General features: G+C 42.5%; 1 pseudogene; it reads right to left on the bottom strand.

The window, feature by feature from the left end:
• Nucleotides 1–3476: 3476 nt before the first annotated feature.
• Nucleotides 3477–19295, bottom strand: LOC125130476 (40S ribosomal protein S2-like; annotated as a pseudogene).
• Nucleotides 19296–23045: the final 3750 nt, after the last annotated feature.

The raw sequence follows: 23045 nt of genomic DNA, 5'->3' as shown, positions 1-23045 counted from the left end.
TGTTCTCTAACTGCGCCATCGCCTGAGGGTGGCGCTGCCGGGTCTTGCCTCGCTGTGTGGGTAGCATCCGAGAGAGGAGACTGTCGATCCAGTCTGGACCAGGTACCCCCTCCTCAAATCCCTGCTAGCTCTGAAATGACATATCTGAAATCCAAAGTACTTCTACTTGAATACCCTGCTGTGTGTGTCCCAACCTCGGAGACTAAAACCAAGGGAGAGAAAGAAAGCTGGAAGACCCCTCGACGGTCCAGAGGTGGAACAGACGAAAGGCTGTACAGGCCAGGTGGTGGTTCTGCATCGCTGGGTGGTCTTCTTCCCACAAGTCTTATTTGGAACCCAGACGCCCTCGGCCAAGCAGCATGGTCTTATTCTTGGACGTTTCCTTCTGCAGAATTGCTTTGTGTCTCCTGTTTTACTCACAAAAGATTTCCTCTCAGGCTGAAGTTACCTTGCGAGGGCCCCTTTTCCAGCCTTGTGTAGACGAAGCTGTGCTCCTGCCTTCAGCTGTTTACCATCCTGGGATCCGTGCTTGCTTAGTACACATTTGTGGTTTAGCTATTCATCAGTTGATAAAGCATTAACTACAACTGTATTAAAAATTGAAGAATCAATTCCGAGGATTCCAACAAAGGGTTTACTTATCACCGATGCAATTTTAGAGAATTTTTAGAGGAAAAAAATTCTCTAGACATTTTTAGGGAACCATTTCAAGTGTAGCAGCAGACAGAAGAATTATGACATGTCCATGTGCTTTTAAAAATGTTGGGTTCACTCTGTTTTTAATATCAAGTAACAGAGCAAATGATCTGATTTTTATCCTTCTTAGAGTGTGGGAGGCCCCTTCCTTTGTGACCTTCTGGTTTTGGCTTTAGTCTCCATCCGTGAAAACTTCCGTTCTGGCCAGAGAAGACTGGCCGCTCTAATGTTCCAGAAGCCTGGCTCCACGTGAGAGTGGTATTAACGTTATCCATTGGCGCTGGGGTGAAGTCCTTCCGCTCCTGGTCGTGGTCCAAGACCCTTCATGTCGCAGGCGGTTCTTCTGATGCTGCTTTTCGCCATTGTGGGCAGGCACCACTGTTGGCCTGTTCGGACCTCTTGGAAAGAAAGCTTCTTTAAGAACAGGAGAGGAACACGAGGACCAATGCCCACTTGCTCTTGAGCAGTGATTGGGACCAGGAAAGAGAAACTGAGTAGTCGTGATGGGCCTGAGAGGTATCCGTTGGGAAACCACGACCTGCCGGGCACGGGGGCCGAGGACTTCACAGGCGTGCCCTCACGGAGTCCTCCCAGGTCCTCGTCTTGTGGGTGAGAAAACTGAGAGCCAGCGATGGTGTTTGTTTTCAGGTGTAGTTGCTTTGCAGTGTTTCAGGGGTACAGCAGAGAGCTGTGTCTGTCTCTCGTTCTCTTTCAGGTTCTTTTCCAGTACAGCTCATTGCAAGTCACTGAACGCAGTTCCCCGGGCCGTACGGGAGGATCTGTCATTTGTATACTTTGTAAGAAGTGGTGTTTTCCGCTTTGGTAACCATAGCTTTGTGGCTGTGTCTGTGAGTCTATTTCTGTTTTGTAGGTAAATTCCTTGCTGGCCTCTTTTGAGGCCTCATAGAAGGGATACCACGTGATGTTTTTCTTTGACTTCACTCCGTATCGTCATATCTCGGTCCATCCATGTTGCTGCAAATGACCCCTCCAGGGTCAGCAGGTAGTTAGTAGTGCAGCTGCCTTGGGCCTAACAAAGGAACTGTGGGTTTTGTTTTTATTTCCTATACTGAGCAGCAAACCTTCTTTTTGACTTCTGATTGTGGAATTTCAGGGAAATTCCTGTCTAAGGAGTCTTTTTTCTCCCAGCCTTGTTTATATCTACCTCCTTCCTATTTTTCTCCACTCCCCTTTTTTTTCCAGGCTGCATAGGGTAGTAGAAGGGAAAGGACTTTTGAGATGGATACAATCTATCCAGCTTTCACTATGCAACTTTCTGAAGATAAGAGCTGAAGAAAGTACCTTAGTCCTTTGAGCCCTAGTTCCTCATATTAAAAATAAAAGATAATAGCTCTTTCATAGAGTAGTTGCAGTGATTAAATATGATAGCATGTGTGAAACTTAACTGGACCCATTAAGTTGCCCAAGTTTCTGCTTTTTATTAGTGCTTCATTTAATAGAACACACATCCATTTCCAAAAGCCCTACAAAGCATTATAGAAATGTTTACAAAAGAAAGGAGTAATCCCATTATTCAGCATTCATCAAAACTTCCTAAAAATTCTCTTCTCCCCCAAGTTAGGGTTCACAGGGCAGCTTCCCCAACTCTGTCCAAAAATACTAATTTTTTCTCAGTGTTCTCTCTCCTTAAGTCCCAACCCTACTGCCATGATACCCAGGCCTGCAGAGTGACTGTTCTGTTGCCTGAGCTTTGACTGAGGGGTTGCCTCAAATTATTTCTCCTTTATTTTATTTTTGTTTTGTTTTTTGGTCTTTTTAGGGCCCCACCCATGGCATATGGAGGTTCCCAGGCTAAGGGTTGAATCAGAGCTGTGGCCACTAGCCTACACCACAGCCACAGCAATGCGGGATCCGAGCCACGTCTGTGACCTACACCGCAGCTCACGGCAGCGCTACATCCTTAACCCACTGATCGAGGCCAGGGATCGAACCTGTGTTCTCATGGATACTAGTCAGATTTTTTTCTGCTGAGCCATGACAGGAACGCCTCGAATTATTTCTCAGGTAGGTTTGCTGGGAGAAATACATGCAAAAGCAAAAATCTTCCCTTTATTTCCTCTTCCTCCCCGTTTCCCCCCATTCATCTCTTCTTCCTCAATTATTTCCTATATGGAAATGATTTACATTCCTCAAAGCTAGTAGTGCCTTGGTGGAACTTGTCTAATAGCAAATTTTTCTTTTTGTCTTACATTTTGTGGTCACCTGTGTCTGACTTTCCAAAGAGACTATAAGTCCATTGATTTAGTTAAGAAGACTTTAGGCTGCAAGTAGCAGAAACGATGTCTCAGGGGCTTACACAGAGGTGGTTTTTCTTGTTTTAGGACCACACTTGTGGCATTTGGAAGTTCTCAGGCTTAAGGGGTTGAATTGGAGCTGCAGCTGCTAGCCTATGCCACACTTCCAGCAATGACACATCTGAGCCGCATCTGCCACCGACACTGCAGCTTGTGGCAGTGCCAGATCCTTAACCCACTGAGCCAGGCCAGGGATAAAACCCGCATCCTCACGGACACTTTATTGGGTTCTTAACCCACTGAGCTACCATGGGAACTCCTGAGGTGGTTTTTCTTACATAAAAAAGGTCAAGATCGGAGAAGCCAGCTGCTTACATTGGTTCTGCTGCTGATCCCCTGCAGAGCTGAAGTCTGCTCTGGCTGACGCATTTCATCAGGAAAGCGTTACCAGGAATCTGAGCAGATACAGTCTTTTCTTTCTTTCTTTTTAACCAGCGTCATTCATTTTATTTTTCTCAAGTAAACCTATGTGGTGGCCCCAGCTGGAGCCTGGGTCCCGCGTGGAGACTCTGGCATGGGCCTTCAAGATGGTCAGTGAATTCCTGACAAGGAGACTTGGTGAACGCTGTCTCTTTCCAGAGATCAGGAGTGAGATAGCTGTACTGCTCCGAAACGGCATCCAAGGCGGCCTTGGTGGAGTTGCCCAGGGTGGCAGTGCAGCCTGTGGCCGTTGTCACGTCCCGCCATCATCAGTCGCTTCTTGGGCACAGGGGCTGAGACAATACCAGTGCCCCTGGGGGCAGGGAAGAGGTGCACAAGCATGGGGTCACAGCGGCCAGTCACCTTGCAAGGGACAGTTATGGGGCTTGCTGATCTTGTTCCCCCAGTAGCCTCACCCCATGGGCACCATGGAGAGTTTGGCCAGAATGATGGCCCCACGGATGGCAGGGGCTACCTCCTTAGAGCACCTGAGGCCCAAGCCGCCGTGTCTGTTGTAATCTCCCCTGGCGGCAAATGCCTTGAACTTGGTCCGCTGACCGGCACGGATCTGCTTCTGCACAGGCCTGATCTTCAAAACCCCGCCCTTGAGGGACGCCCCCGGGAAACGAGGGATGTCGGTGATCTCTGATTCCTTGATGGGCGGAGAAAAGAGAGAGATCTCTTCCGGGCCTCGATCTTCGTGTCTTTGACCAGGCGGCCCAGCTTGGCGACAGGGACAAAAAAAAAAAAAAAAAAAAAGGACAAGCCACTCTTTGTCCTCAGCTTTGCCTCTGCGAGCTCCGCGGCCTCTGCCTCGTCCCGGGCCTCGGACGCCGCTGGCAGAGCCTCCGAGGAAGCGCCGGGGCCTCCTGGCGCCTGCAGAGCCGGGGTCGTCTGCGCTTTGGTGTTGCCACGAAGAAGCAGCAGGACAGATGCAGGCTTAGACCTCACTGAATTTTGTCAAAGGGCAACACCAAGCTTCAGGAAGCCCGGGCGCTGAGGCGCTGCACAGGGTGCCGCATATGAAAAAAGGGACATAAGATGAGGCTGCTCATCTGCCCTGCTCTGTAAAGGCAGAACATGGATCCCGTTCAAACCTTTCTCATTTCGCCTTGTGCCACTTCTAGAACACGGGCAATGCTCAATAAATCCCTGTTGATAAATTTATGAGTAAATTAACTATCATAAAGTTAAGCCGCCAAAGTGCGTAAGGCTTTAAGAAGTCCTCTTTTTCACTTTCCTTATAACTTGTCTTTGTTTGTTTATTTGTCTGTCTTTTTAGGGCCACAGCCACTGCATGTGGTAGTTGCGAGGCTAGGGGTCGAATGGAAGTTTTAGCTGCCAGCCTACGCCACAGCCACATCAAGACCAGATCCAAGCTACATCCGCACCCTACACCACAGCTGACAGCAACACTGGACCCTTACCCACCGAGCGAGGCCAGAGATCAAACTTGCATCCTCATGGTTACTAGTCGGGCTTGTTACTGCTGAGCCACAGTGGGAACTCAGGGAGTACTCTTTTCTTAAATTGAAGTATCCTTGACTGTGTTTTGTCAGTTTCTGGTGTATAGCACTGTGAGCCAGTTATGTATATTTTTTGTAATAAACTAGGCAATACATAAATACATTATAAACTATGATGGAAAAGAACATGAAAAAAATGTTATGTATATTAAAGAATCTGGAAAATTATATATATATTTATATGTATTATTTTTCAGATTCTTTTCCATTATGGTTTATTACAAGATATTAGATATAGTTCCTGTGCTATTGTTTTTTGGTCCTGTTGTTTATTTTATATAGAGTAGTTTGTGTGCTAATCCCAAACTCTTAGTTTATCTACCTCTTTCCCCATTGGTAACCATAAATTTGTTTTTTTTGTATCTGTGAGTCTATTTTTGCGTTGTAAATAAGTTAATTTGTATCATATTTTAGATTCCACATATAAGTGATAGCATTTGACATTTGTCTTTCTCTGTCTGATTTACTTCACTTGTTATGATAATCTCTAGGTCTATCCATGTTGCTGCAAATGGCATAAAATCATTCTTTTTTATGGCCAAATAGTATTCCATTTGCGTATGTGAATCATGTCATCTTTATGCATTCATCTGTTGAAGAACATTTAGATTGATTCCATTGAACATTTAGATTCTATTCATAATAGCCATATTCTTGGCTATTATGAATAATGCTACTTTGAACATTGGGATACATTATCTTTTTGAATTAGAGTTTTTTCTGTATATATGCCCAGGAGTGAGATTGTTGGAACATATTGAACAAAGAAAATTTGAATTTCTTAAGAAACCGCTATACTGTTCCTCATAGTGGCTGCACCAATTTACAGTCCCACAAACTTGTGGGAGAGTTTGGGGAGTTTTCTTTATAAGACTGACTGGAGTTTGAATGTCGTGAGAAAATTTTTCCATGCTGAGATTAGGAAAAAATTGTGTAATCCACACTCTGATTTTTAGAAAGTCTTCAAAAGGCTTAGAAAGTCTTGATCTAAAACAAATACTCTGTCAGATATTTCTCCAGCAAGGCTAGGCTCGTTTGGAGTTAGCAGAGAATTATAATTCAGGGTCTGCCACTACGGAGAGCCAGATGCAACTCTGCCCAAGATAAGGGAAGGAGTCACCTTTATAGAGAGGAAAGGGAAGTTGGAAGCACTGCGGTAAACAGTGGGTCCATGAATTTTCATTGGCTAAGTCCTTGCCAGGAAAGGAGTCGGTTTTCTTCCTGCTGGGCTCTGCGAGCGTCACAGGACATGAGAGCTCCCCCTTCTGGTCTCCGAACTTTATAATTGAGGTTTCCGTTGATTGATTTTTTACAAAAGGCTCAAAGGCTATATACCACAATCTTTGGTAATTGTATGATTGTTATACCAGCTGTAGGAAAAGTGATGTATTTCTAAAGAAATCTGGGGGGGGGGGTGAATTTGAACTAGATAAAATTAGGGCTTTCTATTCTGTGCTTCATGTAAAGACTTTTTTTTGTTTGTTTTTTGTTTTTGCCTTTTCTAGGGCCGATCCCGCGGCATGTGGAGGCTCCCAGGCTAGGGGTCTAATTGGAGCTGTCGCCGCCGCCGGCCTACACCACAGCCACAGCAACTCGGGATCCGAGCCGCATCTGCGACCTACACCGCAGCTCGCGGCGACGCTGCATCCTTAACCCACTGAGCAAGGCCAGGGATTGAACCTGCAACCTCATGGTTCCTAGTCGGATTCGCTAACCACTGTGCCACGATGGGAACTCCAAGACTTGTCTTTTAACCTAAAATTTCTAAAGTCATAGAAGTGATGATAGGCTGGGAGCAAATGACTGTAAGAGGAAGCCTTGAGGAGCAGTGTCCACATGAGTTCAGTTCCACTTGGCTTTATTCAGGGATGTCCTTGAATCTTAGAAAAGGCTCTTCACGCCTGGGCAGTACCCCTCTTCAAAAGCAGACAGACACACCTTTTGTGGGCTAGCCCCATTCTTGCCTCTGTTTCATGTCTTCATTGCTTTCTCTTTGTTTCTTTTTTACTCACCTGTTTTTTTTGTATCTTTAGGAGCTGCCTTGTATCCATCATGAATAAGGCTGGATCTAAATAAACAACTAGTTTGTGATCGTGAATGGTACTATTTTCCATGCCCATTTCTGAAATGAAGAGCTGTATGATTTCTGTTTTTAAATAAGCATGTTCAGAAGTAATCACACAACTTGAGATAGAACTGACTTTGAAGGCAGTTCAAAATGTTAAAGATTGCCCTCGAAAATGCATCTAGGCTCATCTGAGATGTGACACATGTGAATTCAGTGGCGGTTTGCAATGTGATGCCAAGCTGTCAGTTTGGGCACCTCATATGGTGTTCATGTTTATGACGGGCAAATGTGCCGTTTTCACGATTGCCGCACCACCCTCCCCCAACACGCACCCTCATACTCTTTGGACAATGAAAATTTTTGATGATTATTTCATTCTAATTTTTTCCCTCAGATAGGAAAATATGAGATCTTTTGGTAGGATTGGTTGGAATCTGTGATATAAATGTGAAAGAAATCATGCCTTTCATGACTGCTTGTTAGATAAGAAATGAATGTAGCCATGCCTTATTCTAAAAAGAGTTAGTCTTAGAAGAAATTCTGTGTTTAGTATAAATTCTCAGTCTGCATTGTAGAGTGAGTAGTATTGAAAATTTAGCAGGTGGCTTAGCAATTGATGCACAAAAGGAAAAGAAGGAATTATTACTGCACCTTAACTGCTTGCAGATGTCCTGGGTGTGAAAATAGATGCTGGTTTGTTTGAGAGGGCTGTCGTGGCTTTTTATGTGTAGTGATTTTTTCATCTTTGACAAGATTGTAAACAAATCCAACTGATTTTTTTTACTTAGGACAAGGAGAATTTCAACTAGAGGGAGGGATGTCTGTCAATATAAGGAAGAAAACGTGAAATGATAGAAATGGAATAAATTGGTTTTTATTCTTACTTTGTGAATCGAAGGGAATGTGATTGGATGGTGAGCACAGGGGAAATGCAATCGGAATTCCAGAATTCCCTCTTTCCTGGTAGAATTGCTCTGGAAACGATGTTTAAATCTATTTTCAATTTTGGCATCAATCTTTTTTCGAGTTTTACGTTTTATGGAAGTATACTCGATTTACAAGGTCGTGATAATTTCTCATGTACAAAAAAGTGACACACGTCTGTTCTTTTCCAGATTGTTTTCCTCCGTAGTTTTCCCAGAATATTTGTAGAGTTCCTGGTTGCCGTATACACAGCAGGTTGCCCTTGACCGTCCATTCCATACACAACAGTGAGCCTCGGTCCCTGAGCAGCACAATCCTGCTGTCAGATTAGCCTTACGTGTGCACTTTGAAACAATATAAAGCTTTATTTCAGGGCAGGTAGTGAAGCCGCTGAGAACTCTGCTTCCCCACACGGCCGACTCTAGCCCCAGAGTGTTAGAAATTGTATGAATGGGGTTGCTGTTCACTGTGACTCAGTAGAAAATGAATCTGACTGGCATCCATGAGAATGCAGGTTTGATCCCTGGCCTCGCTCAGTGGGTTAAGGAGCCGGTGTTGATGTGGCTGTGGTGTAGGTCACAGACACAGCTCAGATCTGGCATTGCTGTGGCTGTGGTGTAGGCCAGTGGCTACAGCTCCAATTCAACCCCTAGCTGTGGGGTTGCCCTAAAAAGACAGAAAAAAAAAAAGTTTGTATGATAATATGAGGTATTTATTCCCCACCCCCACCTTCCAATCACAGAGAAATATGAATCCTTTTTGTGGAATTTGCTATAAACCTTTAAAATACAAACAAAGAAACAAACAAACCTCATTAAATAATGAATCCAGGCAGTCACCTTGCGTGATTGGTGACATCGCAAAGGAGCAATAAACAATTATGTGACTCCTATTGGGAGTTTACAGTATCACCCAAAAGCTATTTTTGGTCCAAAAAAATCAAAGTTTAATCAGATAAAACTTTATGTCTAACCACTAATTTATAGTGAGTAGAGGGGAAAGAGGAATATATAAAATGAGGCTACAGGAATTTGTTCGTCAAAATCCAGAATGTGAGAAACTCTATAGGACCAACAATCTGGTTTCTTTGACAAATGAATTGCCAGGAAGAAAGGAGGGGGAAGCTGTAGATGAAAAGAGACAACGTGAATATCAAACAAAAGCAATGTATGAACCTCCTTGTTTGGAATCTGGCTTGAACCTACCAATTGTATTTTTTTTAATGGATATAATTGAGGGAATCTGAATGCTGACTTGTTATTTAATGATGTTAAAAAAACAGTGATTTTAATGTGCATCGATCGTATTGCGATTATATTTTATAAGTCCTTTGTAAGATGTCTGGAATTTGCTTCAAACTAGTTTGAGCAGGGGAGAAGGGTGGTTTAGATGAAATAAGATTAGCTGTCAGTTGATACTACAGCTTTGGGGTGGATTTGGTGTTGGGGATTCATTGTACTATTTTTCTACGTTTATGTTGGAAACTTCCAAAATCAAAGGTAAACAACCAAAAGTTTAAAATCTCCATAACAAAAACACACAGACACAGATACACATGTCTCTGTAAGAACTGGGATTCCATGTGGGCACTTTCAAGACTTGACCTGGAGAGCTCTTTTCCCCAGTGTTTGGTCCATGTCTTCCCCAGAGCCTACTGCTTGATCTGGTCTTCATTTGTGCCCAGGTAGTGCTCTGTGCTTATTCCTACTGGTTTTGACATCAAGTTGTGAGTGCTTCGTCCCCTGTGGAGTAGAATAATATTTTTGAGTAAGGTCTTTGTTTCCTATCTTTTTTCTTACCCCTTGGCCTTTACCTCATTCAGCCGGCTAAGCGTTTTGTGTTCATTGCCTCAGGGGAAGGTGATAGACAGACACAAAAAAAGTTGAAGCTTGACCCTGAGCCTCAAAGCCTCGGCATCATGGAAGTAGGAACAGGGAGAACGCACTCATTTAGTGACAGTGGATTTGATAGAAGATGCGATGATTTAGAGAAGAACAAACCCGTAGTCAGGGCTCCCGGAGCGTGGCGGGCGGGGCCGACGTGGAGGGAACACAGCCTAGTGGAGGGCGGAGGTTGATGGGGTCCAGGTGCTGCACCAGGCCTGGAGCGGGTCTCCAGAGGAGAGTGCGCCCACATCTGAACACCCTTTAGAGGGAGTGCGTTTGGCACCAGTCCCAGGGAACCGTGTGAGAAGGTCCAATCTCATTCCGAGGTGGACGGTATGTCCTTTTAGCCCTCCTTCTCATTAGTGCTGGGCCCCTTAATATGGGGGAGGGGTGGAGACGGAGGGGTCCTCTGGTGAGAGGCAGAGACAGGTGGGGTCTGGGATAATGGGCTGTGCCTGAGCCCTGAACAAATTCTGCAGTAAACCCCAAAGTGGCAAATAAGAAAAAAAGATATCACCTTATTATTGATAAATACTGGGTTGAAGATGTAGAATAGGGATTATGGGACTCCGGATAAGATAGAGGGCCATTTCTCCTCACTTGCGGTGTCGGATGAAGGGCAGGCTCTTCCTCTGGGAGATGATGGGGTGGCCCAGGAAGTTATTGGCAGCTCCACCTACTCCTCTTGGTAAGCAGGTTTGCTCCTGAGAGCAGATGATATGAGCATGCCCGGTTTGTTCTTCCCAACTTTATCAGATAGGAAAATGCCTAGACTCACCTCTCGCACAAAATTGGGCCGGAGAGCCAGCAGTGCTTCTCTTGACATTAAAAGAAGCACCAGGCATGAAGAAGAGCCTGTTGCCTCTAACAGGCAGTAATCAGCACATCACTTAGTGCTTGTCTGTCAGGATGCTATCCATCTGCCCAAAACTTTGCTCAATACCCAATCAACTAATTCAAGTGGGCCAACCCCCACCTCAAAATCCTGGGACCTTTGGAAGTGCTGCAGTGGAGATGGTGAATGTTAGCCCCCAGAAGGATAGTTGTGGCTGTAGCTAAAAAGTTGAACTCTCATTTACCCATGAAAATGGTGAAACTCATTTCTGTCTTTGTGTATGTCTTCACCACAAGTGTATAGTTTTTTTGAGGGCAAGGATTAGGCTTTATTCAAAGTTCTAGAGGTATCTGCCATAAAGTAGGGGCTCAAGTATTTAACTGAATTGAATTATAGTAACATTTTATTAAAGATATGTTTAGCAGTTAAGCAGATATTTTGGCAGCTGAGATCAAATCTATTTGTCTTATGGATTAACCCCATAATCATAACTGCATACATACTCAATTCTAGACTTTCATCTATTGCTAATTTTGTAAGTAAATCTTCAAAACAGTCACTGTCTTGCAAAGTCAAGAATGACTTCATTCTCCTTAGTAGTTGAAGTAGTTAATGAAGACTATACATTTGTCAGTATTTCTTCCCTTTCATGGTCAAGGGTTATGAAAATTAAGTGGGTTAAGTGTTCTAACCATGTTTCTAATTCAACACAGTATCATTTAGTAAATCAATCCCTTACTATTCGTGTTGCTCCTTGAATTGATATGAATACAATTTTATCAACTTAGAAAAATATTGTGCTCAACTATCTAATTTTATAGGAGGTCACTGCTTTCTAAAATGTAGTTTCCTTTTCTCTTCAAGTTGTGCAAGAGCTCATGTATTACTTCCTCTTGTAGTGACATTAATCAGTTGTTGATCGTTCAGCACCAATACCTCTTGCTACCTACACTCTGATTGTATTTGGGGAAATTCTCTCCATTGTGTCTTGCTATGGAGGTAAACCTAGGGATTCGCTCTTCCGTTATGGACTGTAAGGTGATTTCTAGAGGCTCCTTCTGTTGGATCCTTTCTCTTATCACTCAAGAACCACCTAGACTTAGGCATGAAGTATCAGAGTCTCATGCAGCTTTACGCCTTGAGTGGAATCATGCCAGGTTGGAAAAAATTGCTGGCGCTCCTCAGCGCCAGTGGCGTAGTCTGGTCGTGGTTGACAGAGTTTCAACTGCAAGGGCCTCTGCAGTCACTTGGTTTCACCTAGTTTAAGACTGATTTTTAAAAATCTCTTCCACCTGTGGTTCTTCCATATCCTATTCGTTAATCATTCCCTGGTGCTGACATGTGCCTAGGTAGCTTTTGCTGCTTTCTACCATGGAACCTTAACTGATTCGGACAGCTTGGATGGAAGCATCATGAGGTAGAAGAATCCCTGAGGAGAGTCATGGGACATGAACATTAATTGTGGCTTTGCAACTTTTTAACTTGCTTTGAGACCCAGGAAGAAAAATCCCTTAACCTCTTTGGACTTCAGTTTCCTCATCTGAGAAGATAACGGACCAGATAACATGGAAGTTTGTTTGTTTTAAACTGTAAGTCCATGAATCACGTGGTTCCTGGTTAGTGGTTAGGGACCACTCTCAGGAAATGACGCTGTTCTCATGGAAGCAAGAAGTTTTATAGAAGTTTCACTTGATGTTTCAACACACAAGGTGCTGTGGAATATCCCCGATACATTAATCTTTGACTGAGCATTTGCTGTCTAGGCCATTGCTTGGGTGGGGTGACCAGATTTTGGAACAGATTCCTATAGCAGAGAGAGTGAAGGGGCATGTAACTGCTAGTTCTTGGAAAATACTACCTCAGCTCACTGGGATGTTTACGACAGAGCTAGACTAGCCTCAGAGATGACTGATGGGATTGGCTTTACATCCAGAGCAGGAAACACTGACACATTGCATTGAAATAAAACCCATTCAGCAGATAGGTGCTGGGGCAAAGGAACACTGCCTTTCAGAGAGCTTGAGGCTCATGCAGATTTGAGGTGTGCAGACACAATCTTCGGTTTGGGAGAAGCTGAAACTGAATTTTTCCTGACATTTCTAGGCTTTTCCTTACTTCTGTTTCTGGTTTCGTCAACTGTGGACGATTCCAGTGTGGATTAGTACTTTGAGTGACCCATGCCTGGTACAAACACCAGCTTCCAATTGCTTCAGATTTGAACTAAACTTGTGCTTATCACATTTGACCTGTATTTCATAGTTCGATAACTTGGTAAATGACACTGTAGCAACACAGCATCTAAAGGAAGTTTAACAGTTATCCAGATACTTGAAATACTTTGTACAATCATTTGGAGACTATTAAAATGCCTGAAGAATCTCCTTTGAGAGCATAATGAATTACCTGTGTATAGTTGGCTTGACTGCGAAGATCAAAGCATACCCTTGTATGGCTGTTCATCTCTTAGAACTAATGGACAGCTTGGCTCAGCATCTTATCTAAGGCATTTCCTTCAATCAAGCTGACGATTTTTCTCTTCTCAGATTCCTGCAATGGCTTTCTGTCACATTTGGATGAAAAATCTAAAGATGTAGAGGAGCCTGTAAGACCCTCTGGTCGGTCCTGTTGCCTCTCCCGCTCCACCTCCTTCTGTCTTCCCTCGTTCCCTCCACTCCAGCCACACTGGCCATCCTGCTGTTCTTGGAATAAGCTGCACTCAAGACTGTCTCGGCGACCTTGCCTTGCCTGAGGAAAGGGGCTTCTAGCGTCCTCAAAGCTGTGGGAAGCTCTTCACTCCCCTAGAGTCTACCACCCAGTCCCCACCGACAGACCCTGCATCCTGCAGATGCGGGAAACAGGGCCTGGAGGGTGGCCAGAGTTGTGGTTGCTGGAGCTCTTGATGTGCCAGAGTGGACGACTGCTCACTCCAGTCAGGTCTGTACGACTTTGCTGCGCTGGGACACCCCTGGTACTGGTATCATCCCTACAGAGCAGAGTGCAGCACCATAGTCCACAGATGGTCGTAACCAGTCCTTGCTGAACACTTACTATGTGCTGAGAACGTCACTCACTTAGTACTCACAACAGCTCTGTGAGGCGGGCAGCGTTATTACCCACATTTTAGAGACGGCCATCCCAGGATCTTTGAAAGGGCTAACCATTTCCTAGAGGGAGCGAGTGTGGAGGCTGAATATTGTTACTTGTTTAAAATATAAATCTGCATGAGATGTTTGTATATTTTGGAGATTAATCCTTTGTCAGTTGCTTCATTTGCAAAGATTTTCTCCCATTCTGTGGGTGGTTTTTTCTTTTCTTTCTTTTTTTTTTTTTTTTTTTGACGGGTCACCTTTGCTGTGCAAAACCTTTTAAGTTTAATTAGGTTTGATTTGGCTGTTAGGATTTGTTTGCTTGTTTGTTGAGGGCTGCACCCTGGTCATAGGCAATTATCTGGGCCAGAAATCAAATCTGGGCCCCAGCAGTGATCCAAGCTGCTGCAGTGACAATGCCAGATCCTTAACCCACTGTGCCACAAGAGAACCTCCTGTTTGCTTTTTAAATTTTCATTACTCTAAAAAGTGGATCAAAAAAATATTGCTGTAACTTAAAGAGTGTTCTGCCTCAATTTTTAGGATTTTTATAGTATCAGACCTTACGTTTAGGTCTTTAATCCATTTTGAGCTTATTTTTGTGCGTGATATTAAAGAACGTTCTAATTTCATTGTCTTCCGTGGAGGTGTCTAGTTTTCCCAGCACCAGCACCACTTGCGGAAGACACTGCCTTCTCTCAGTCACAAGTTCTCGGGGCTGGATTTTAACCAAGGCATTCTGTCTCCAGAAGTCATGAACTTAATGCCTCTAGAATTGACCCATAATATTGGGTTCAAGCGGGAAACAGCCCCTCCTCCGGCAGTTCCGTCACTTTAAGCACAATATAATCATGTTGTTTTCATTTTTAAAAAATATAACTGTAATTTCTTCAGTTTTACTCACGAATCAGGGGCACACTGTCAGGCTCTGGGCTAAAAGCAGAATCCGAACTAGGCACCACCACTGGGATTAGATTGGATGTCACCTGCAGCGAAACGCAGGACGGCGTGCCTCTCTGCGGGGGCTAAATTAGTGCTGAGGATTCAGTAAGAGACATAGATGAAGCACGAAATCAGCTGTTTGGGCCCTCCCCTCTTCACTCCCATTTGAAGCGGAAAGCAGCTCTACTTTTGTCATCTTGTTTGTTTTACATTTTGGACGCCCTGGCGTGCTTCCTTTTGAAGCAAGGGTTCTGGTGCTTTTTTAAAAAAAGATGAAAACCCCCAATCTGGAGCACCATTACCGACATCCCTTCCTCTTCCCTTGTTTGCTTGGGTGTGTGTGTGTTTAGGGCCCAGGGAGGACGGACTTCAGGTTGTGCTTAGGGATTCTGTCAGCAGGATCGTGTATTTTGACAAGGACCAACGCAGGGGCCCTGCGCCCTCAGCCTTCTGGACAGAGGTTGACTTCCTGGCAAGGATGTCTTTGAACTGTTTTTTCAGGTCCCTTTTGAAGCACCAAGGTGTACACAAGACCTCTTTTAAATTCTTTCCATTGTCATTGTTTCTGTTTTCTCTGTGGATGAACATAAAAAAACGTTGTCAACTCCCCGGCTCTTTCTTTTTTTTTTTTTTAACTTTTTTTTTTTCTTTTTCCCACTGTACAGCAAAGGGATCAAGTTATCCTTACATGTATACATTACAATTACATTTTTTCCCCACCCTTTCTTCTGTTGCAACATGAGTATCTAGACAAAGTTCTCAATGCTATTCAGCAGGTTCTCCTTGTAAATCTATTCTAAGTTATGTCTGATAAGCCCAAGCTCCCGATCCCTCCCACTCCCTCCCCCTCCCATCAGGCAGCCACAAGTCTTTTCTCCAAGTCCATGATTTTCTTTTCTGAGGAGATGTTCATTTGTGCTGGATATTAGATTCCAGTTATAAGTGATATCATATGGTATTTGTCTTTGTCTTTCTGGCTCATTTCACTCAGTATGAGGTTCTCTAGCTCCATCCATGTTGCTGCAAATGGCATGATGTCATTCTTTTTGATGGCTGAGTAGTATTCCATTGTGTATATATACCACCTCTTCCGAATCCAATCATCTGTCGATGGACATTTGGGTTGTTTTCATGTCCTGGCTATTGTGAATAGTGCTGCAATGAACATGCGGGTGCATGTGTCTCTTTTAAGCAGAGTTTTGTCCGGATAGATGCCCGAGTGGGATTGCGGGGTCATATGGAAGTTCTATGTATAGATTTCTAAGGTATCTCCAAACTGTTCTCCATAGTGGCTGTACCAGTTTACATTCCCACCAACAGTGTAGGAGGGTTCCCTTTTCTCCACACCCCCTCCAGCACTTGTTATTTGTGGACTTATTAATGATGGCCATTCTGACTGGTGTGAAGTGGTATCTCCTGGTAGTTTTGATTTGCATTTCTCTAATAATCAGTGATGTTGAGCATTTTTTCATGTGTTTGCTGGCCATCTGTAAAACATGGGACCTAATCAAACTGAAAAGCTTTTGCACAGCAAAGGAAACCAAAAAGAAAACAAAAAGACAACTTTCAGAATGGGAGAAAATAGTTTCAAATGATGCAACCGACAAGGACTTAATCTCTAGAAAATATAAGCAACTTATACAACCCAACAGCAAAAAAGCCAATCGATCAATGGAAAAATGGGCAAAAGACCTGAATAGACATTTCCCTGGCTCTTTCTGATACTGGTTGGTTAAAAGCTCAGGTCCTGCTACGCAGAGCTGTGGTGTGGTTTGCTGGAGCCACGTGAAATTCGGAGTCGCCAAAGGGCTGGTGGCTCAGTCTGAAGTCCTTCCAGGCCTTGTGGATTTTGATGGGGGTGGTCTAAGGGGCAAGAAATTCGGTTCCAACAGCTGCTGTGCTTTCAGCACTCTGAGAGCAGCGTAACCATAGGGTTCCCACAAGCCTTCTCCCCCACCCCCATTTAGCGGGACAGCTGTAGAGAGGAAGACAGGATCTACGGACATAAAACCCCTAAAACCGAAATTACTTCACCACCTGGCTAAGTACTTTTCCACCTGAGCATTTTGCGATTCAGAGTGAAATGCAGAGTGTGAATGTGTAAACACTTATTTACATTCTTGGATAACGGGCTCAAGAGGTGCCCTGTGAGTGTTGCACGAAATGCTAACATTGGAAAAAGGAACTCTGAGCGCATTTCGGAACATAGACCGCTGGAAAAGCTGACTTACCTTGTATCGATTAGAATAGTAACAGAAAATTTATTTCGTAATAATGTATTCTAGGAGTTTCCGTTGTGGCTCAGCCCGTTAAGAACCCAACTAGTACCCGTAAGGTTGTGGTTCGATCCTTGGCCTCTCTGTGGGTTAAGGATCCGGTGTCACCTCAAGCTGTGGCATAGTTTGCAGATGGGGCTTTGATCCCGCGTTGCAGTGCCTTGGTGTAGGTCAGTACCTGCAGCTCTGATTCGAACCTTAGTCTAGGAACTTCCATATGTTGCAGGTGCAGCCCTAAAAAAGAAAAAGAAAAAACATAATAGTGTATTCTGTTCCCACGGCTGGGTCATTTTACACAGGAGGTAGTTACTGAAATGTTTTGTTTTTTTCTCTTTTTTGACCACCCTGGCCACCCTGTGGCGAATGGAGATTTCAGACCAGGGATAAGATCCAAGCCGTGCAGCAATTCAAGATCCTTAACCTACTGTGCCAGGCTGGGGATCAAACCTGCATTTCAGAGACACCACAGGTCCTGTTGCACCACAGCGGGAACTCCCTGAAACGATCTTTTTATGCTTCTAAGTTGATATCCAGTAATTATTAGGGCAACAGTTGATTTTTTTACACTATCTTTCTATTCTGCAGCCTACCTTTTCCTTCAAAGAGATAGAAAATGAATTTTTCAGTGCCTGGCCCTGTAATGACTCATAGTAAATTCTAGAAATGTTTGCCGAATAAAGAATTGAATGTAGGCATTTCATGGTGCTCTGAAAGCATTTTTTTGAAGTCCTTTCCTTCAGAACTTTTGAAATAGAATTCTATTTTCTGAGTTTAATGACATTTCAAAACTCTGCACAGATGCAGAAATTCTCACACTTTATTTCCATCGATTCTGTTAAATTTATGGAAGAAACAACAGGTTATTTTGGCATGAACCATAAACCTCTTGATGTTTCAACTAAGAGATAAAACTAGAATAGGTCAGTACACGCATGCAATGTCTAACTTGCTAAATCGGTTCTCACATTTGTCCAGTTTGAAGTGTGTATTTTTTATTTAGCTTAACTCTTTAGGGCTCCCATCCAAGGTAGAATCCTTTCCCCTACCTTCTGTAAAAATGACTGCTTTGAAACAGGAGCCGAGCTAAAGAATTTAATCCCTCTCTCCAGGTGTCTGTTGCTGGAACCCAGCTCTGAAAGAGCTCACGTCTCTAGAATGGAACAAGATTGCTGATGTTATGTCTGACTTCAAAATACGTAAATGATAAAAATAGGGGCTGCATAATGAGCTGAGGTTTGTAGAGCAGGCACACTTTCATAGAGAGTGATCCATCCTCCAAGCCAGTGTTAAATATAGGTTATGATGTATTGACTTACCACACTGTTAAGAGATAACTTACGTTGTCGGAGTTAGAACACGAACTTCAGAAGAGATTTTAGTAAACCAGCTGATGCGGGAATCCTTGGAATCTATGTGCAACTGCTCCCTGTAGGGCACTCTGTAACTTGATCCCCTTATGAGAGGCCAAATCTAAATTTAGATAACTCTAAAAATTGAACCGTTCTTTCTTACAAGGAGTTGAAAGGCCTTTATTTTGGGCTGGGTATTGCTTTGCTTAGACACTCTTTGTAGGAATCAAAGGGACTGGTGGGTAGAATTTACAGAGACTGATTTTAATTACCATCGAGAATTTTCCACTGCTCAAAATGGTCTTGAGAGATTTCCTGCGGTGCAGCAGGTTAAGGATCCAGCATGGTTACTGCAGCAGACATGGGCCACTGCTGTGGAGTGGGTTCGATTCCTGGCCCAGGAACTTCCACATGCTGTGGGGGCAGCCAAAAAAAAAAAAACGTTCTTGGTGTTGAGTGGGCTTCTTCATGGTCACAGGGGTCATGCATTCATGACGCACGGCTGGAAAGGTTAGAGTTAGGCTGTACAATCAGTGGGCAGGAATATTCTAGAGAAAGTTTAGCATCTGATAGGTGTTTGGGACAGATAACACTCAAAGGATCTGTCAAATCCTGAGAGTATGATTCGCTTATGAAACATGTCTTTAGATGTCTCTCCTGGACTTCACACAGTGTGTGTCAAACTGCCTACTTGAAAATCTTCCCTCGGGTATCTAAACACACCTAACATCAAACCCTGGATTTCTTCCTCCCGTCCTGCTAATCCGAGGATCTTCTTTATGTCAGGAAATGGCCCCTGTACAGAGCAGTCAGAGTAATTCTTTGAAAACTCCCCCGCAGCTTTGCATCTCACCTGTTCACCTTGCCTAGAATGTCCCTCCCTGACTCCATATACAGGCAGGACTCATTCCTCATTTCCTTGGCCTCTGCTCCAATATCACGGCCTGCCTGGACCACAGCATCTGATGCCATGCTCCCTGTCACCCCTACTTGCTACTCTCTATCCCCCTTGCCTACTCTATTTTTCCATGAGAAAATGATCTCACATATTTACTTACTCATTTAATTATTGTTTGTGTGTCTCTCCACCTAGAATTTAAACTGCTTCAGGAAAGAGAATTGGTTATGTTGACTGCTATTTCCTCAATGCTTGGAACCATTTCTAGCCTATAGTCGGTGTTTAATACATTTGTAATGAAATGATGTAAATTTATAATAATAGAGGTTTAATTTAAAAGGAAACTAAAGTTTTATGTAGCATAAACCATGTGTATATAGGACGAAGGAAGAGGGTAGTGCTTATGAACATTTTATAGTAAAGGAAAATAAATGTAGGGCTTTGATAGCTGTTTGCAAATTTATTCTCCCAAAGTAGCGATCTTCCTATGAACCTGATATGGTCAACTAGTGCATGTGGCCTTTAAAAGGAACCCCACCAGCACTGACTGTGCTCCGTTTCCACGGAGACTGTGGATCCCCAGATATCGGATGCACAGATATCAGAGCCGGGAGACGCATAGGTGTCCAGGAATGCGGAGCAAATCATTGATTTTACCTCTAAGTCAGTCGTATACGCGGAAGGCAGGTCTTTCATATCCACTGGCCAGATACGGTTTTCTTAGTTATTTTTCCCACAAATGAGATCTCTGTCACTTCAAACGCTCTGAGACTAAGGTTTCTAACATGTATGAATTACTGAGTTTCAAGGTCTTTGTGTAAGTACAGCCACCCTTAAACTTGGATGGGATGACAGGATCACTTTCAGTTTTGTCACTGAAAATGGTAATTTCTTCCCTATTCTTCGCTTTAATAAAATTGCTCTTCCCCTGAATAATAATAACCAATGATTTTCACATTTTGCTAAAATTAACATGACTATATTTTACACTCATTTTCCTCTGCTCTAATAACAGGAAAATGAATATTCTTGGAATGAATACATCTCACATCTTTCCTAAGTAACAAGTTTTAAATGCTAATGGGGAAAGCAATCACTTTTTATTTTCCTGAAACCTAAATATATCATCTTAAAACTATCACAGAATTAAATCTTGTTGACAACAAATTTGTAGAAATTCTTCATTTTCTTCTTAGAGATTTTTCACAATTTAGTGAGAAATGCTTCAGAGAAAATAAGGAAAAATATCCCTAGATTTCTTCGGGAATAAAGCTGATTTTATTTTTTTAAAGTCACATTTAGGATTATGCACTGCATAGAAGGAAGGATGCTGTAAATCCATGGTCCATTCTGGAATGCAGTTAGCAACTCATAAAAATCAGATTTTTTCATGCAGTAATCCTACTTCTAGGCATTTGCCCTAAGGAGATACAATACTGAAAAGATGTAGACACACGAATGTTTCTTATAAATCTGTTTTTAATGTACAAAAATTGGGAACATCCTAGACATCTGTTAGTAAGGACTGATTAAGTAAATTAGGGCACATAAATGCAATAAAATTGTCAAGCCACTAAACTTGATGTAGCTCAATATTTACTGACACCGAGAGATGTTTATAATATGGTGTTGGATGGAAAAAAGTGAACAATGCTCTAAGCATAATCCCATTTATGTAAACTTATCTTTAGAAAGATAGTCACTGAAATGTTATTTGTGGTTATTTACGGATAATGGGGTTTTGGCGATTATTTTTATGGGCATTTTTTTTGTTTGTTTTTAAGTTTCTACTGTGTGCTTGCACAAGTTTAATAAAAGCCATACAAATTCATAGATGAATTTCTTATGTAGTAAAATCTAATAGAAAATACACTATTGAGACCTATCTAACTGTAGTCAATTTGACATCAGTTTGTTTAATATAAGAAGAAAATAGAAGATAATATATAATTTCTTGATGAAAACAAACTCTCAATAAGCATTCAATAAACAATATGACATATTATGTCATTTAAACCCAATCTGGGAAAAGATAATATTTTTCAAAAATAGTATTCCTAGAATTCAAAAAATCTTTTCACTTTCAGTACCTTCTCATGAAAATAATCCTTCATGTGGATGTTTTAGAGCCAGCTCATTTGATACCTAGCAATAAACTGGGGACACCCTGGAAGCATGTTCTGGTGTTGCAGTTGAAGAAACCCTCCAGCACCCAACACTTTCTCTTGGTTACAGTATTAGGCTGAATGATGAACTTGCTCATCCAATTGCCACTGATTGCTACACATGTGCATTATATTACCTATTTGGATGCTCTTAAACGGTAGTTTTGAGTGGAAAGAAATGTATAATCATTTCCCTGATTTCTGTAGGTAAAGATTGAAAGAGTTGCTACTACACTTTCAGTACAAGCTTCCAGAAACATCCTTATTAACTAAGAAGTTTGAGAAACATTAGTTGAGAAACACTATCTAACTATTAGGAGAAAGACAATGCAAGAGGATTCCATCGTATGTTCAGAACTATATTCTTGGGAGTTTGCCTCGTGGCTCAGCAGTTAACAAACCCGACTAGGATCCATGAGGATATGAGTTCAGTCCCTGGTCTCACTCAGTGGGTTAAGGATCCAGTGTTGCTCTGAGCTGTGGGGTAGATTGCAGATGTGGCTTGGATCTTGTGTTGCTGTGACTGGCAGCTCCAGCTCCGATTCAACCCCTAGCCTGGGAATGCTGCAGGTTCAACTCCAAAAAGAAAAAGAAAAACAACAACAACAAAAACTATATTCTTAGAGCATTTAGAAATAAAAAAATGCTGAAAATCTAAAAATCCTAGAAGAAAACATGGGTGGCAAACTCTTTGGTGATGATTTTTTTTTTTCAATCTGACACCAAAAGCAACAAAAGCAAATAAGTGGGACTAAATTAAAAAGCTTCTGCACATCAGAGGAAGCAATCAACACAATGAAAAGGCAACCTACTGAGTGGAATAAAATATTTGCAAATCATTTATCTGATACAAGGCTAAAATCCAAAATATACAAAGAACTCACAGTATTCAATAGCAAAAACAGAGTCCTTTTAAAAAATGGGCAGAAGATCTGAATAGATATTTTTTCAAAGAAGACGTACAGATGGCCAACAGGCACATACAAAGATGCTCAACATCATTTCTTATCAGGGGAACGCAAATCAAAACCATACTAAGAGATCACCTCACCTCTGTTGGAATGACTATCATCAAAAAGACAAGAAATAGTAAGTGTTGGCAAGGACGTGGAGAAAGGGAACTCTGTGCACTGTTGGTGGAAGTGTAAATTGGTGCAGCCATTATGGAAAGCCACATGATGGTCCTCAAAAAATCAAAAATAGAACTACCACATTCTCCAGCAAGTCCCTTTCTGGGTATTTATCCAAAGAAAACAAAACCACTAATTAGCCACGCTCTATGCACCACCGATTTGACGGCAGCATTATGTACAATAGCCAAGATATGGAAGCAACCTAAATGTCCATCAATAGATGGATAAAGAAGATGTGTATATACATATGTCTATATATATGTATACACACAATAGAATATTATTCAGTTGTAAAAATGAATGAATCTTGCCATTTGCAACAAAATGAACCAATCTTGAGTGCGTTATGCTAAGGCAATTAACTCAGAGAAAGACAAAGACCAAATCAGCTGTCTTATATACAGATTCTTAAACAAAAATCCAAGCTCACAGATGCGCAGACCAGATTGGTCGTGGCCAGAGATGGAGAATGAGGGCTGAGAGAAATAGGTAAAGGGAGTCGAAAGAGATGATTATAAAACAGAGC

This window comes from Phacochoerus africanus, chromosome 7, assembly GCF_016906955.1.
Source record: "Phacochoerus africanus isolate WHEZ1 chromosome 7, ROS_Pafr_v1, whole genome shotgun sequence".
NCBI lineage: Eukaryota > Metazoa > Chordata > Mammalia > Artiodactyla > Suidae > Phacochoerus > Phacochoerus africanus.
The sequence above is the reverse complement of the archived record's forward strand: the minus strand, read 5'-3'. Positions and strand labels throughout refer to the sequence as shown.